Source organism: Podarcis bocagei (genome assembly GCF_964188305.1).
Source record: "Podarcis bocagei genome assembly, chromosome: 11".
Taxonomy (NCBI): Eukaryota; Metazoa; Chordata; class Lepidosauria; order Squamata; family Lacertidae; genus Podarcis; species Podarcis bocagei.
The window spans coordinates 16,106,231-16,121,689 of record NC_138136.1 but is presented as its reverse complement, the minus strand read 5'-3'; the positions used below and the strand labels follow the sequence as shown (position 1 = coordinate 16,121,689).

Below are 15,459 nucleotides of genomic sequence, written 5' to 3'. Positions count from 1 at the left end.
GGGCCAAGGGAGCCGGCGTTTGTCCACAGACAGCTTTCTGGGTCATGTGGCCAGCAGGACTAAACTGCTTCTGGTGCAACGGGACACTGTGAAGGAAACCAGAGTGCACGGAAACACCGTTTACCTTCCCGCATCGGCAGTACCTATTTATCTACTCGCACTGGCGTACTTTTGAACTGCTAAGATGGCAGAAGCTGGGGCAGAGCAACGGGAGCTCACCCCATCGCGGGGATTCGAACTGCTGACCTTCTGATTGGCAAGCCCAAGAGGCTCAGTGGTTTAGACCACAGCACCACCCATGTCCCTTAAGGTGTATAATGAAGGCCTAAAGGTGTTTAATGAAGGCGCCAGGCGAACTTCCCTGGAGAGAGCATTCCACAGATGGGGAGTCACTGCAGAAAAGGACCCGTTCTTGTGTTGTCACCCTCTGGTCCTCTTGAGGAGGAGGCACACGAAGGAGGGCCTCAGAAGATGATCTCAGTGTCCGGGTAGGTACATATGGAAAGAGGCAGTCCTTGCGGTATTGTGGTCCTGAGCCGTTTCTGATACAGTTTCTTTGTTCATAGCATACACACTGATCTTTCGAATGAGCAACAAACAACAGTTGGTGCTAGATAGCTCCCTTGGTTCAGAAAGTAGTTTGCAGCTGCCCCTTCTGGAAGTGGCCAATATTCTCTGGTGCTGATGGAGTGGAAAGAGGGACTGCACAAAGGAAAGGGGAAAATGAGGGTGGTTGAACAGCTCCCTTCACAAGCTCAAAGAACATTTTCAAGAGTTCCCACTGCTGTTGTGCTTGGTGGCAGCAGACACCACTCATGTGTTTGGCTTTGCCAGAAGCCTAAGGATGAAGACTTGTTGAGTGCCCTCATGCAAGGAGTGAACCTGAGTAATTCCAGAACCCCCACCCCTTACACAAAGGAGCTCTACCTTTGCATGTGGGTGGTGTGGGGTGTGTCCGGCACACATGCCAATGGTGGGGCCCACAGCAGTGGAAATGACCCTGGGTCCTCCCAGAGATGTGAGGGGTGGTCGTCCAAACCCTCCTATCATACAGTCATGGTCCTAATTGGAGAAATCGGCAGAACAACCCCACCCATCTCAGCCAAACCAAAAATCTCTTGGCTCACTAATACAGAATTATTACTCAATTTGCCCTCTCTAGCTATGCTAAAAACAAAATACGATCTTATGTCAAGACAATTTGTTTTTGTTTGTTTGTTTGTTTGTAGGATTTCTATGGCACTCAACACCACACATGTACAACAGAGAAACAGCTTAGATCATGAAATCAGGTTTGTTTGTTTTTTTAAAAAAATCTTAAATTCAACATGGGTTGAAATCATGTGCCACTCTCCTTCCTTCCTTCCTTCCTTCCTTCCTTCCTTCCTTCCTTCCTTCCTTCCTTCCTTCCTTTTCTTTCTTTTGTGCTGGTGTATTTTATGCCACCTTGAGATGCCCCTCAATGTGGGAAGAGAGCACCAATTGCAAGTTCTAGACTTGTCTACCAGTAACTATTTCAGCTGTCTGCTGTCTTTGACAGCTGAAATAGTTACAGCAGTCACAAAATTAAAAGATGCCTGCTTCTTGGGAGGAAAGCAATGACAAACCTAGACAGCCTCTTAAAAAGCAGAGACATCACCTTGCCAACAAAGGTCTGTATAGTTAAAGCTATGGTTTCCCCAGTAGTGATGTATGGAAGTGAGAGCTGGACCATAAAGAAGGCTGATCGCCGAAGAATTTATGCTTTTGAATTATGGTGCTGGAGAAGACTCTTGAGAGTCCCATGAACTGCAAGAAGATCAAACCTCTCCATTCTGAAGGAAATCAGCCCTGAATGCTCACTGGAAGGACAGATCGTGAAGCTGAGGCCCCAATACTTTGGCCACCTCATGAGAAGAGAAGACGCCCTGGAAAAGACCCTGATGTTGGGAAAGATGGAGGGCACAAGGAGAAGGGGACAACAGAGGACGAGATGGTTGGACAGTGTTCTCGAAGCTACTAACATGAGTTTGACCAAACTGCGGGAAGCAGTGGAAGACAGGAGTGCCTGGCGTGCTCTGGTCCATGGGGTTACGAAGAATCAGACATGACTAAACAACTAAACAACAACAGAAACTATTTCAGCATGAGAATCCTTAACTTTTCTATCTAACCATGCTGGCCAGCTACGTTTGTGCTAGTGCAGATTTTCAGATTTCATTCTTTTTGAATGTTAATTATGGTGTTTGTATGTTTGCTTGCTTGCTTGCTTGCTTGCTTGCTTGCTTTAATATCTTGCCCATCTTGCCTAAATGGCCACATTTGTTTTGGCTGACTGTTTTTGTTGAAATGGCCACAGCACTTTTCCTTTTAATGGGCTGACCCATTTCCCACCAGCCTTGCTTCTGGAAGCCCACCATAACAGAGGTGGGCTAAGTCATGCAGTCATTGTCCCAGAAAATTCACATTATACCTCATGTTCCAGAATCTCCAAATATGCTATTTCCAAACCACAAAGCTGAGGGCAATAATTTATCCCAGAATTCTCTGATGTGTTTTAGTGGCAAAGATTTGATAGGCATAGGGTTAAGGAACGAGGCTGCTCAGATGAACCCAAATAAATATTACACGGTCTACTCTCAACTTACATTTGGGTTACTTTCCAGGGATAGCACTTAAAACCAAAATTGGGTATGGTCAAAACACTCTTTCCCAGCACCTCTGAACACTCTTGTCAATGTTCCCCCCCCCCCCAGATGCCCACCCCCTTCCTCCCCAGTCAAGTGTGTAAAGTTGAATTTGCACAAGTTAAATGCGTGTAAGTTGCTAGTAACCATGTTACACTGAAGGTGGCGCTGTGGGTTAAACCACTGAGCCTAGGGCTTGCTGATCAGAAGGTCGGCGGTTTCGAATCCCCGCAACAGGGTGAGTTCCCGTTGCTCGGTCCCTGCTCCTGCCAACCTAGCAGTTCGAAAGCACGTCAAAGTGCAAGTAGATAAATAGGTACTGCTCCATCAGGAAGGTAAACGGTGTTTCCATGCGTTGCTCTGGTTCGCCAGAAGTGGCTTAGTCATGCTGGCCACATGACCCGGAAGCTGTACGCCGGCTCCCTCGGCCAATAAAGCGAGATGAGCGCCGCGACCCCAGAGTTGGCCACGACTGGACCTAATGGTCAGGGGTTCCTTTACCTTTTAAGTTGCTAGTACAGACACCTTGTAGCAGGAATAGCTAAAGTGGTGCCTCTTATACAGCTACTAAAACATTGTTTTATATTTTCAAAACATCATATTCTCTTCCCTCTATAACCACAAGCTGCTACTGTTCTCTGAAGGATCTTTGTCTGGTTATAGGCAAATCTTCCTCTAGGGCAACAAGCAGGCTTCCTTGACCTTTTCTCTCAGAATGTAATAACACTTGACATGGTTGTAATTCATGAAAATCAATCCATAGAGTATTTTTTCTCATTTCAAGTAATTACAGGAGAGTTTTGGATCTAAATAAAGGTGAAAAAGAGGTCATTAGGGAGAAACCATGTTACACTGAAGATAAAATTAGAAAGCAAAGTTCAAAGCAGCAATCCATACTAGAAAGCTCTAAACCATAGTTAGAGGGTAATAATTACAGCTCAGGTCAGCAACCATCTGTTCTGAATAGCTGCAAAATATGTTTAGATCTAAAGTACACATTCTTTTTTCAACACTTCATATTTGTTTTAAATGTTGAGCAAATGCATTTGGCAGAATCAAACATTTAACAGTATGAGCCTATGTGCATCTACGCAGGAGAAAGCCCTAATAGGTTTTATGGTGTGAATTACCCTGAGATCTTCAGATGAAGGAAAGTATACAACTTTAATAAGTAATAATAATAACAATTAAAAGTTCAATAGGGCTTACGCACAGGTAAATATGTCTAAAAATGCAACACCATTCCTGGTTAGCCCAACCTTTCTACATTGTAGCAGTATAATTTTGAAGGGGGGACATTTTGTTGTTGCTATATATGGCGGGCAGAAATCCTTGCTGATTTACTACAAATCACCCAGAAATCTATGAACAAATCTAGATCAACCTTCTGCCTTTCCCTCAACTTACAATACTACAATACCACAAAAATTCTACCCTGTAACATATTGTTACTCAATACCCCAATCTCTGAGTGGTGTGAGATTCCAGGGTTTCTCAGTACTTAAACAGGGATCAGTTTTGTTAGAATGAGGGATGGCGGAGACTGTGGTGTCTTTATGATATATGGTTTATTTTAAAATATATACAACCTGAGCTCACAGCATCAACACCCCAAAAGTTATTGCTTCTCCCATTGTCACAACCTTAGATTCAAACAGAAATCAAGCATGGATCTTTGGCTTCTGTCTGCAGCCTGCTTCCCTTCCCCCACTTCTTCCTGGTTTTTTACCAGCCAGCCAGGTGAGGAGGGGCAAAGGCCCACCCAATTTGCCCAATGGGTACCATCACTTCCTTTGTTATACTAATGTTGGTCCTTAGGTGGCAATTGTGACCATTCTTTCACAAACTTGCTTAACTAGTTCAACAAAGGAAACCTCCTTAAGGTTTTAACCCTAAAGGAATTAGAAGGGACTCAAACATCATGTAGACTAACCCCCAGACTTACAATAATATTCATTCTTAGACCACTTTTCTGTAGGTCTGTGCATGGCTTCCTATTCTTCTTTCTGAAGCATGAGCACAGCACAAATCAACCAGCTTTCTGTCTTCTTCTACAATTTCAGTTCTCCTGAGGGTCGTCAATCAACAGCAGAACCTGTTGGCCAACCGAATCTCAGAAGCATGGGAAACTGTCAGAAGTTCCCCATCAAAAGATCTCAGTCCCTCCAAATCTCCCTATTTTCCAGGGACATTACAGGGATTTACAGAAGCCATCCCAGTTTCTGATTTATTCCTGGAATGTCCCGCTTTTCCTTGGGACGTCCCTATTTTCATCAAAGAAATGTTGGAGGGTATGGGATCTCAGTGACTGAAGTGGAGTATAAGAAATAGATCACTATGAAATATGACCAAAGCTCTAAAGACAACAATTTCATGTTAATGCAAAATATCTATACATTTGGGTCTCTTGTCCAAATTACCACCACCATATAGTCAATGGAGGCTGGGGCAAAAACTAGGGCACCAAAAAGCTTTACAAGCTAAATTTGAGCTAGCGACCTCCTAATTGACACCTCAGTTTCTTATCCACTGCATGACACTAGCTCTAAAATGCAAGGAGAAATTGGCTGCCCTTTTTGTAAAACTGAATAACAGCAAGCAAAATCTATACTGTAGGTTGTCACAGAATTTTAGCATTTTTAAATGTAAATACTTAGTTCCTGTTGATTTGTTATGCAGTTTGAGACGCAATACCTGATGCAACGCAAGCTACTTCAGAGACTCGCCATCTATTTAAGTATGGGAAATAAGTGGCCACAAAAGAGTCATTTGAATAAAATCACCATCGCTGGCTTAAACAGTCCCAGTAGCTTAATTCAAGACCTCCTGCAGTTTGTTAATGTCATCGCCAACCACTTTTCGTGCAAAAGAAAATATTACAATATCTCCTGTTGCAGATGAACACACACACACACACACACACACATACAAAAAGGCAGCAAAAACCTCATAAATGACCCCGAGGCACAAACCTGTTAATCAAGGGTTTGAAATAAAACAGCACCTTAAAGATCAACAAAAAAGTTAATTGAAATTTTACAGATGAAGGGAGAGACAAACCAGAAGATGTTTGCTTTATCTGGTAGCCAGAAAGATGGAAAGACAGGTGTACAACCTTGCTGTAGTCTTCCTCTAACGAAAATGAAAATAAGTTATTGGATAATAACAAAGCTTTCAGTCTAAAGGTGCAGAAAGATGTTGCATTTAAAGGGGAGTCTTCTGCTAGTCGGAAAACCTAAATTTCAATTTATGATAACCCTGTGGAGTAGGTTATGCTAAGAGTCAAGAAATTGTCACCCTTGAACCGCAATCTCTGATTGGGGAGGATTCCCATCCCCATGTTAGAAACCCTTTGCATCATGAACCACCTTCCTTCAGACTCAGCCAATCATGTACTGACTGGAGAACATTTACAGCACATGCAAAAGTCATCCAAGGGCCACAGCTAACCCCACATGTTCCTGCAGGCACATTTGCATGTTCTGTGGTGAATACCTGAAGTGGGCTTAATAGAGCAGTCATCCAAGAAAAGAAGGTAGATGGGAAAGAGAGTGGAGGAGACCACTTTTAGAGGGCTGGGACAAGGAGGGTGTGTTTAACAGGCATTGAAAGGTTCAAATCCCATCCTTGTCGCCAGTATTAAATAGTGGGTGGACATAGCAGACGACACAGAGATTTCTCCAAGTAGTTCTTTATAAGTAAGCTGGAACTGAACTGAACAGCAAATAGCTCAGCTGGCCTGCTTTTATAGGCAGCTGGCTGTCAACATTGTAACATCAACAACCCAGGGTTTCCTGCCTAAATTAACTGCCATGGACCTGAGTGAAAACTATATACTCAATACACAATACCCCAGGGTGAGAACTTCACTACATAACAGAAATACAGTTGATTGGCGGCTGCAAGCAATTTTCAGCAACCCCCCCCCAAAAAAGCTGTAAAACTCTGGGCAATCCACCCCCCAAAAAAAGCTTAACAACTGTGAGCCATCTCCCCCCATTTTCTTAAATCTGAGTCCCCCAAAATAGGGAGCATCTTATATATAGGGGAGTTTTTTAAATTAGTGGTCATCACTACCTTCTGTGGGAGTGGGTTCCATTGTTTAACTATGTGCTGGAGCCCCAACCACTTATCCATAAGGGAATGCAACCCCTCAAGATGGTCTGCTCCTGCTCCAAGTTCTTCACCCCTCCATTCATTCCAAAAATTCTAAGCCCTTTTGCTGATTTCATCTCTCAATTTTTTAAAAAAACACCTCTGTATTTAATGTTTCTTGCATTCCACATAACTGTTGATAACCCATTGGTCGTTTGGAAATGAGTTCAGACCATAGGAGCTCTCCATGGAGGCGACACATAAAGGCCAACACTGTCCCACACCCCACTTTCATTCTTGAGTACTATGACCCTCTGTGCTCATGAGTTCTGTGATCTGCTTTCTGAAAACACCTCTTCCCAAGTGCTATTCCAGAGACAGAGGCCAGATGTCCTGTGCGTTGCAAGCTATTTCTCAGCAGGGAAGAAAACGGCCTTCCGGGAGAGCCTTGGAAAGCTTCAGAGCAATATGTTTTCAGTTTAGAAGCCTGAAATAGGTTGTCCATTTCTCCAATCAACTGAAAGCTGGTTTGAAGAATTGCTGTCAGTTCCCTGCGCTTCACTTTTTCTCCTGCTGCTATCATCTCACATGGGACTGCCTGCAAATGGAGTGCCGGAGGGATCTACGCTGAGCTTTCTAAAGCAAACATAACACAAGTATTGTGGCTGGGTTACAAACGTAACGGCTGTAATACAAAACGTGTAACAACATCCCCTAATGGCATTCAAATCATGCTCCAAGTGTCAGGTGTTTTTCATTTCTGAGCCTGGGAAAGAGATATTCTCATGTGCTGATTTTGTAATGTCAAACAGCTATGTAAACTCTACTGCGTTAAGGCATGCTGTCGATGGGTTTCATCATGGAAGACAAATATCTCACTAGGCAGAGATGAGTGGATTTAAACTCCTTGGCTCTGGGCGCATTTTGTAAAAAAAGAAAGAAAGAAAAGGATTTGTTCAGAACAAAATCACCCTGAACTCCACTGATCCTTGCATTTTTTGGTCTCATGAAAAACTATTTTCTGTCAAGTATGCCCAAGTATAGAAGATGAAAGCTGTGAACGTTAACTGCAAATTACCCTGTTCATCTCATTTTCTTTATGCTCATCCACAGCTAGTGCATAATAGGATGGTAAACGGGAGCTGAGTGATGACTTGGTCCCAAGTCCACTTCACTGTGCCCATAATTCAGCCAAGGCTCAACTCAAATTGCCACCACAACCATAGTCCATTCTTATGATATTTCAGCAGGTGGCAAACCATAATTTAGAGTCAGCCCGTGTTGACTTTTCGCTTCCCTGGCATATATTGAGTCAATCTCCACCATGCCACATGCTTGTCAGTAGGGATTGACTTATTCTACAGCATTAAAAGTTATCAAAAACCTGGGCCTGGAATTGCCATACAAAGATCTGAACTAGGCTCGCTTCACCACAAAGCATCAACATCCACACAATTTCAGCTGACTGAAGCCATTGCTGTGAAAACAGCCCCTATTATGGTTTTGATCTGGCCTTTAGCTATTCCTCTTGGAAAGGAGCCATCATATGCCAAAGCTTAATTCATCAACCCTCTCGAATATGCATTGCTAAAATTAGGCTCTCAAAAAGAAAAAGAGGGGAGGGTGAAGTCATGTCTCTGAAAACGAAAGATTGATTTCACAAATCACAAAATAGAAGATGAAGAAGAAGAAGAAGAGGAGGAGGAGGAGGAGGAGGAGGAGGAGGAGTTTGGATTTGATATCCCGCTTTATCACTACCCGAAGGAGTCTCAAAGTGGCTAACATTCTCCTTTCCCTTCCTGCCCCACAACACTCTGTGAGGTGAGTGGGGCTGAGAGACTTCAGAGAAGTGTGACTAGCCCAAGGTCACCCAGCAGCTGCATCTGGAGGAGCGGAGATAATCTGGTTCACCAGATTACGAGTCCACCGCTCTTAACCACTACACCACACTGTAAAAAATAGACCATCAGAAGCAGCCACTAAGGGGACAGTATGGGAAAGCAGGGTTGCTACCAGTCCTATATAATGCAGGATTGTCCCACATTTCAGTGTAAAATGCTATGTCCTGCATTGATATAGTTTTGTTCTGTATAGTTCTCTCTCTCTCTCTCTCTCTCTCTCTCTCTCTCTCTCTCTCTCTCTCTCTGCCAATATAAGGATCCTCTCCAAATATGTAAATATGTGTGTTTGAAAGGGTGTGTGATAGGTCATGTATTTAAGCTCTGGGAAGCAACGCACAGGCGGATTTACAAATTTGTGTGTGCCTGACCAATTCCAGAGGGGCCATCCTTTTAGGCTGCAATGGATTATAATGGATGAAAAGATAAATTGCCCCCTGAGCTGAACTGCCCTGCCCCACCCTGTCCTGTATTTTGCCAGAACAAAGGTTCAATCACTGGCATTTCTAGATATGGCGGCAATGCCCACTGTCTGAAATGATGGAGTGAGGCTGCCTGTCATTTTGGCCCTTGTGATTTGATCGTGCCACAACCGGATCGCACCAGAGCAAAAGACTTACCACAACCGGCGCGCACCAGAGCAAAAGACTCACCTCACCAGGACGTCAACATTCAGCAAAGGAAAATAACGGACTTCTTTAAGGGAGCGTCCTTGCTGCATAAGAGCTCCCCACAAGAATTTAAATGACGGTTAGCCGGACAACCCAAAAAACCACCAATATCGATCCAAACTCCAGCCGGCTCCCTATCTCCGCGGAAATCCGACATCATTAGATATGAACAGACTCAACCCTCACTCACAAATCAAGCAAAAGCAGTTCTTTCCTTAAAAGACGCACCCAACCCATCCCAGAGCCTTAAAATTGTCTCCTGGAATGTTAACGGCTGGGCGACAAAGCAAATGGATCCTGAAGCAATGAGTTTTATCTCTTCCTTCGACATTGTGTGCCTCCAAGAGACCTGGTCCCAACAAAGTATCGCTCTCCCAAATTATTGCTCCTTTAGCTCCTGTGCTCGCAAACTAACCAACAGAGGTCGCCCCCAAGTTGGCCTCGCCTGTCTTATTTCAACCAGCTTATCTCTCACTATTTGCGAGGAAATTAAATCTTCCCCTTACTTCCTCACTATAAAGATCCATCTCCCAAAGACCAAAAACCCATGGTTGATAACTACAGTATATCTGCCCCCAGTAACTAACGATTCCGACCGCAATGAAAGATGGTCTGAACTTTCGTCTTGGCTCCATGATCTTCAAACAACTAACCCAGGACTTCCTCAAATCCTCTTAGGCGACTTCAATGCAAGAATAGGTCCCAACGACGATGATATAGTATCTCCCGCAGTACTCCTGGACAACCCCCTGCAGCCCCCCTGGGGAAACAGATGCTCTCTTGATCCTATAACAAATGCGTCAGGGAGACTGATGGCCCAATTGGCCATAGAAAACGATCTCTGCATAGCGAATGGTAACATTACTCCCTTGTCCTCGCAGCAATTAACGTGTATCACTTCCCGGGGAACCAGTGTTGTCGACTACATTTTATTGACGCCGGAGCTATTCTCAATTTCTACAAAAATGGAAGTGGCTGAATATTTTGGTGGTGACCACCTTCCATTGACTCTATTGTTAAACCTAACAGAGCCACCTTCAGTCCCATCAAACTATAGAACTATGGTACAAAGCCACCCTGTATACAAAACAAAGAAATGGACAAGTCTCAGCTCCTCTCTTGCCCTGGACATACAAAAATCATTTGATATGCCTGCAGCTCCCTCTGATCCAATCCTGCCCGCTGATCAATACCGGACATTACTTGATGCTTTCTCAACAATTTACATAACCACCATTTCGCCTACTCACCAATGCCTTTTCTCTGAATCGCCTTGGTTTGACAAGGAATGTAAAGCCCTAAGAAGGCGAATTAGGAAAATGGTCAGAATCATCAAATTTTCCAACGATCCCCAAACCCGCGCAAAGCTCATAGATATTAAAAGAACATACAGAAACATGATTCATCGCAAGAAACAGCAGCACATCCTTGAGGCTTGGTCCATTCTTCGTTCGGCTGTAGAGAGGCATGACTCCCGCTCCTTCTGGCGCTTAGTTAGACCTTCGGCACCATTCAATCCAGCTACCCAGATTTCCGCTGATGAATGGATTGCCTATTATTCAGCCAGTTTCGCTTCTCCAAATCTTCTTACAGATCTCCCTCAGTCCCCGTCGGACCTCTGTTCCTGCTCTCTTAGTCCCACTTCCTCAATAAACTTTACCTCAACCCACATTTTCAACATCATAATGTCAATGCGAAGGAATAAGGCCCCCGGCCCAGACATGGTCCCGTTAGACCTTTTCCTGACTGATCCTCTTTGGTGGAGCGAACACCTGACTCCTGTATTCACCGCTATCTCCTCCGCCCTAGACATCCCCAACTCCTGGAGAGAAGCTATAATAGTTCCGATCTTCAAAGGCAGCCAGCCAAACATCCCTAGGAACTATCGCCCCATCAGTTTATTATCCATCCCGGGGAAAATATTTGCCGCTGTTTTATTGGAGGAACTTCTCTCATGGGTCCAGGAGAGGAACATTTTACCGCTGGAACAGATTGGTTTCCGAAAGTCAGCGTCAACCATGGACCACTGTCTAACTCTCTATCACCTTGCCAGTAAATACACTGCTCCAAGGCAAGGCCACCTATTTGCCGCTTTCATGGACCTGGAGGCCGCCTTTGATTCCATTCCTAGGCAGAGATTATGGTCCAAACTTGCCCATCTGGGAATTGATTCGCACCTCCTCTCCCTAATTATTTCCCTTTATTCAAACACCACAGCTCGCGTCTGAAGTGGTCCAAACGGCTCCCTCACTACTCCATTTCCAACGGCCAAGGGCGTCCGACAAGGTTGTCTCTTGGCCCCTTTATTGTTTAATCTCTATCTTCACGATGCAATTTCCACTTTGAAGCTAGCATCGAAGTACCCTCCTCACTTAGCAGGCCACCCCGTTGTTTCCCTTTTCTATGCTGATGATGCTGTCATCTTATCCAGAACAGCTGCGGATCTAGCAAACGCAGTTAACGCATTTATCGCCTATTGTAAGGCGGAAGCTCTTAATATTAATTATAAAAAATCGAAAGTCCTCCACTTCACTCGTTCCCGCAAACTCAAATTGGAGCCGCTTAAGATCACAGGTGGCTACTTAGAAAAGGTAAAAGCCTTTAAATATCTAGGCGTAATATTCACTTATAATCTCTCCTGGACCACCCATCTACAATCTGCTTTTCTTGCTGCAACCACGACCTCTAACGCCATTGTCCGATTTTACCACCAGAAGGGCGGCAAACACCTTCCAGCAGCAATTCAAATATTTAATGCCAAAGTTGTCCCAAAATTATTATATGGATGCGAAGTATGGACTACAGCAATATCAGGTAACTTGGATCACCCACTTCATATGTTTCTGAGATCTCTTTCTGGCGTCCCGAGATGTGTCTCAGGTGCAGCCCTATGACTCGAGTTCGCCCAGTCCTCAATTGTTAAACGAGCATGGAGCCGAGCCATTTCCTACAGCTTCCACCTACTAACATCGGATGCTCAAATTAGAGGTGGTTTTTCCAATCTGATCCTAAGAGATATTCATAATTCTCCCTGGAAAATTACAATTAACCTCAAATTCCGCTCTCTTCTCAATTTGAACTGTAAAACTGTCCTTAACTTAGAGTGTATCAGCCCGGCGGCCCTACCTCTAATTAAAAAGAAACTACAGCAACTTGATTTTTCTAACACAGCTTCCTATGCAAGAGGACCGTGTTCAGGCCTAGCCCTAGCTATTCCACCCCCTGAAGGGATCCCTCTATACTGCTTCACAATTTCTTCGGAGGCTAAGCGTAGGGCCTTTACCTGTGCCCGTCTCAACTGTTTTCCTACAGCAGTTCTGTCAGGTCGTTATTCCAGAGTTCCCATTGCAAATAGAACATGCTCTTGTAATGACACGGCCCTGGAGACCATGGACCATGTAATGCTCTTCTGTCCCAACTGGACAGATGAAAGATCTCGGTTTTTAACCCCCCTAGTGAATAAGCTTCATCTCCCAATCCAGCCTTGGATAGTGTCCCTCTTTCTGCAGGATTCTGATTGTTGGATTACCGAGATGACAGCAAACTTCCTGCTTAGTGTGATGAAGAGGAAAGCGGCACCAACGTCTTCTTTAACACCACAGCTGCAGTCGATACGCCGCACAACCGAACGAAGTCCCAAGTAGCCTTATTGTACAAGGACAATCGATCTAGGACATATCTGAGGAGCTGAAGGACCCTTTAACGGTCCTCCTCCAGCCCCAACAGTTGTTTTTTTGTTTGTTTGTTTGTTAAAGTAATCGCCCAGGACGATATCTACCTTTACCTCCCCACCCCTATTTTATGTTGTTATCTCAATGTATATTATGCTATGGCCACACGGCTAATGCAATAAATAAAGAAAGAAAGATTGTGGACAGTACTGGGGTAAATAGACCATTGGTCTGACTCATCTCCCTCTGTTACTGTGATGGTGAAGGCCGGATGGTTATGCCCACGCTGAAATTTCAGAAAGTGCCATTCAGTTCCCAAATCAACATACTGACTTTGTTAAACTTTGCAGTATATGAAATAAAACTCCTCATCTTCTCAGCGCAAAACATTTTGCAAGTGATCTAACTCCTAAGCCCATGGTTGATACGGCATAGACGTTTAAAAGTCCTGTTTGATATGTAAATGCTGCTCTTGACTTTGGCGTCTGAATTGGATACAAAATGGCCACAGCTGATAATCCATGAAATGAAAAAGACGGAACAAACCTCTCCCAACTGATGGCTTTTAGGACAAGGAAGGTTGAAGAAGTGCAGCGATGAATTAATAATGTGTGCTTGCTAATGAGATGACGGCTGATTGTTATGCAAAGTGTCTTGGAGAAATCCCCTATGCCAAGCCTCTCTGCCCTTGGGCACATGTCCAGCAACCCTTGAGCTGCTGCAGGCCATCGGAAATGATATGAATCACCATCAATGACTCTTAGTTATGCGTTTAAGAGAAACACTTGCAAAGCAAGTCCAGTCCTTCATTCCAGTGACCTTGTAAAATACCAAAGAGCAATGGGCATTGCAGAGCCAACTTGAAGAAGGATTGGTAGGAAAGATGCTAAATAGCTTCAGTGAAATGTCCACCCTGTAGGTCTTTGTGTTTTAGAATACTATGACTGCTTCCATTTTTGTCAAAAGAAAAGTTCCATGTAATCTAATTACAGTGGTACCTCAGGTTACATACGCTTCAGGTTACATACGCTTCAGGTTACAGACTCCGCTAACCCAGAAATAGTGCTTCAGGTTAAGAACTTTGCTTCAGGATGAGAACAGAAATTGGCGCGGCGGCAGCAGGAGGCCCCATTAGCTAAAGTGGTGCTTCAGGTTAAGAACAGTTTCAGGTTAAGATCGGACCTCCAGAACGAATTAAGTACTTAACCCGAGGTACCACTGTATTTCCTTTCAATGTTTTGTGGCTACAAAGTTTCCCGTAATGTTTGTGTTTTCGAATGTGCCACCTACATCTCAGCAGATGTATAAAAATAAGGTTCATCTAGTTTAGTTTCACAGTTGGATTAATGAAGTGCAGTGCTACATTAATTGGAAGGCTCTGAGAGCTTGCTAAGAATTTTTGGAGTGATTTGATCTTTGGTCACCTCCCTGAAACCAATATGGACTGCAAGGTCAATGGCTGTTTCAAAGGGGGATTAAGTACAGCCCCTTTCCTTTAATATGCTCATGTGGAACTAATTTTATATTCTCTTATTTTGAGCAATTGCAGAGAAGGCAGATCGGGCAATAGTTAATGTGGAAATGACAGTCACGTTAAGACCCATTGGCTTATTTTATTCACAGTATGTTCCAGCCTTTATTTAAAATAGAATAGTTTACAAGATGATGTGGAATTCAAGTTGCCTCAGTAAACATGACAATTCAAAATTCCCAGGAGGGAAAAAGATGTGTAGAACAAGCATAACAGGCACAAAGAGAAACAATATGTCCTTAAACTCTGCAGGGCTATACAAAATGAGGTGAAAATGTTCACAATCCATTTTCCTTTCTAGCCAAAAGGAGAAAGACCTCGTGATGTATCACATTGCACATTACTTCTTATGAAGTGGCAGATGTGTTGCCACTTTGAGGTTGCAGTCCTGTACCCACTTACCTGGGAATAAGATCTGTCCCTGTCGAACTCAGCGTGACATACTTCTGACTGGCTGTATACATGATTGCACTGTAAATGATACAATCCACAGCATGATCTACTGTGAACTGTTTTGACAAAATCCACCCAAACATGAGGGGTTCTGCCCACCACCTGACCTACTTCAAACTTCCTGCCTCTACTAGGTCCACCACTGACTGTAGTAGTTGAAGGCCAAATTTCTCCCTCTCCTCTCTATAGCGGCATGGCCAAGGAAAGTAGGTGGCAAACACTTCTCTGATAAACGCCTTTACCACTCTTTCACTGCTCCAACCAAACCCATCATTCCAAAGTCACCCCCCTAAACTCCCATAGCAGAAACATTTCCTTTCAAATCCTACAAGATTTAGCAGAGAAATCTGAATATGCATATGTAAAAGATTCCATCTATGGAGCTATTTATAAATTCCATGTATTCACAATCCTCTATCGGTTTTCACAGACTTGCTTTCTTCCTTGAAGGCATGAATGCGCATGCCCTACCAG

At 43.9% G+C, this 15,459-nt stretch overlaps 1 protein-coding gene across 1 annotated transcript in view; it reads left to right on the top strand.

Annotated features, from left to right (window-relative positions):
• Positions 1-596, top strand: part of LOC308597808 (uncharacterized protein) — a 242,221-nt gene extending 241,625 nt beyond the window's left edge. The window contains exon 4 of the mRNA XM_081213952.1: positions 567-596. The gene's annotated coding sequence lies outside the window, so the exon portion shown is untranslated. The remainder of the gene's footprint in view (positions 1-566) is intronic.
• The last annotated feature ends 14,863 nt before the right edge of the window (positions 597-15,459 follow it).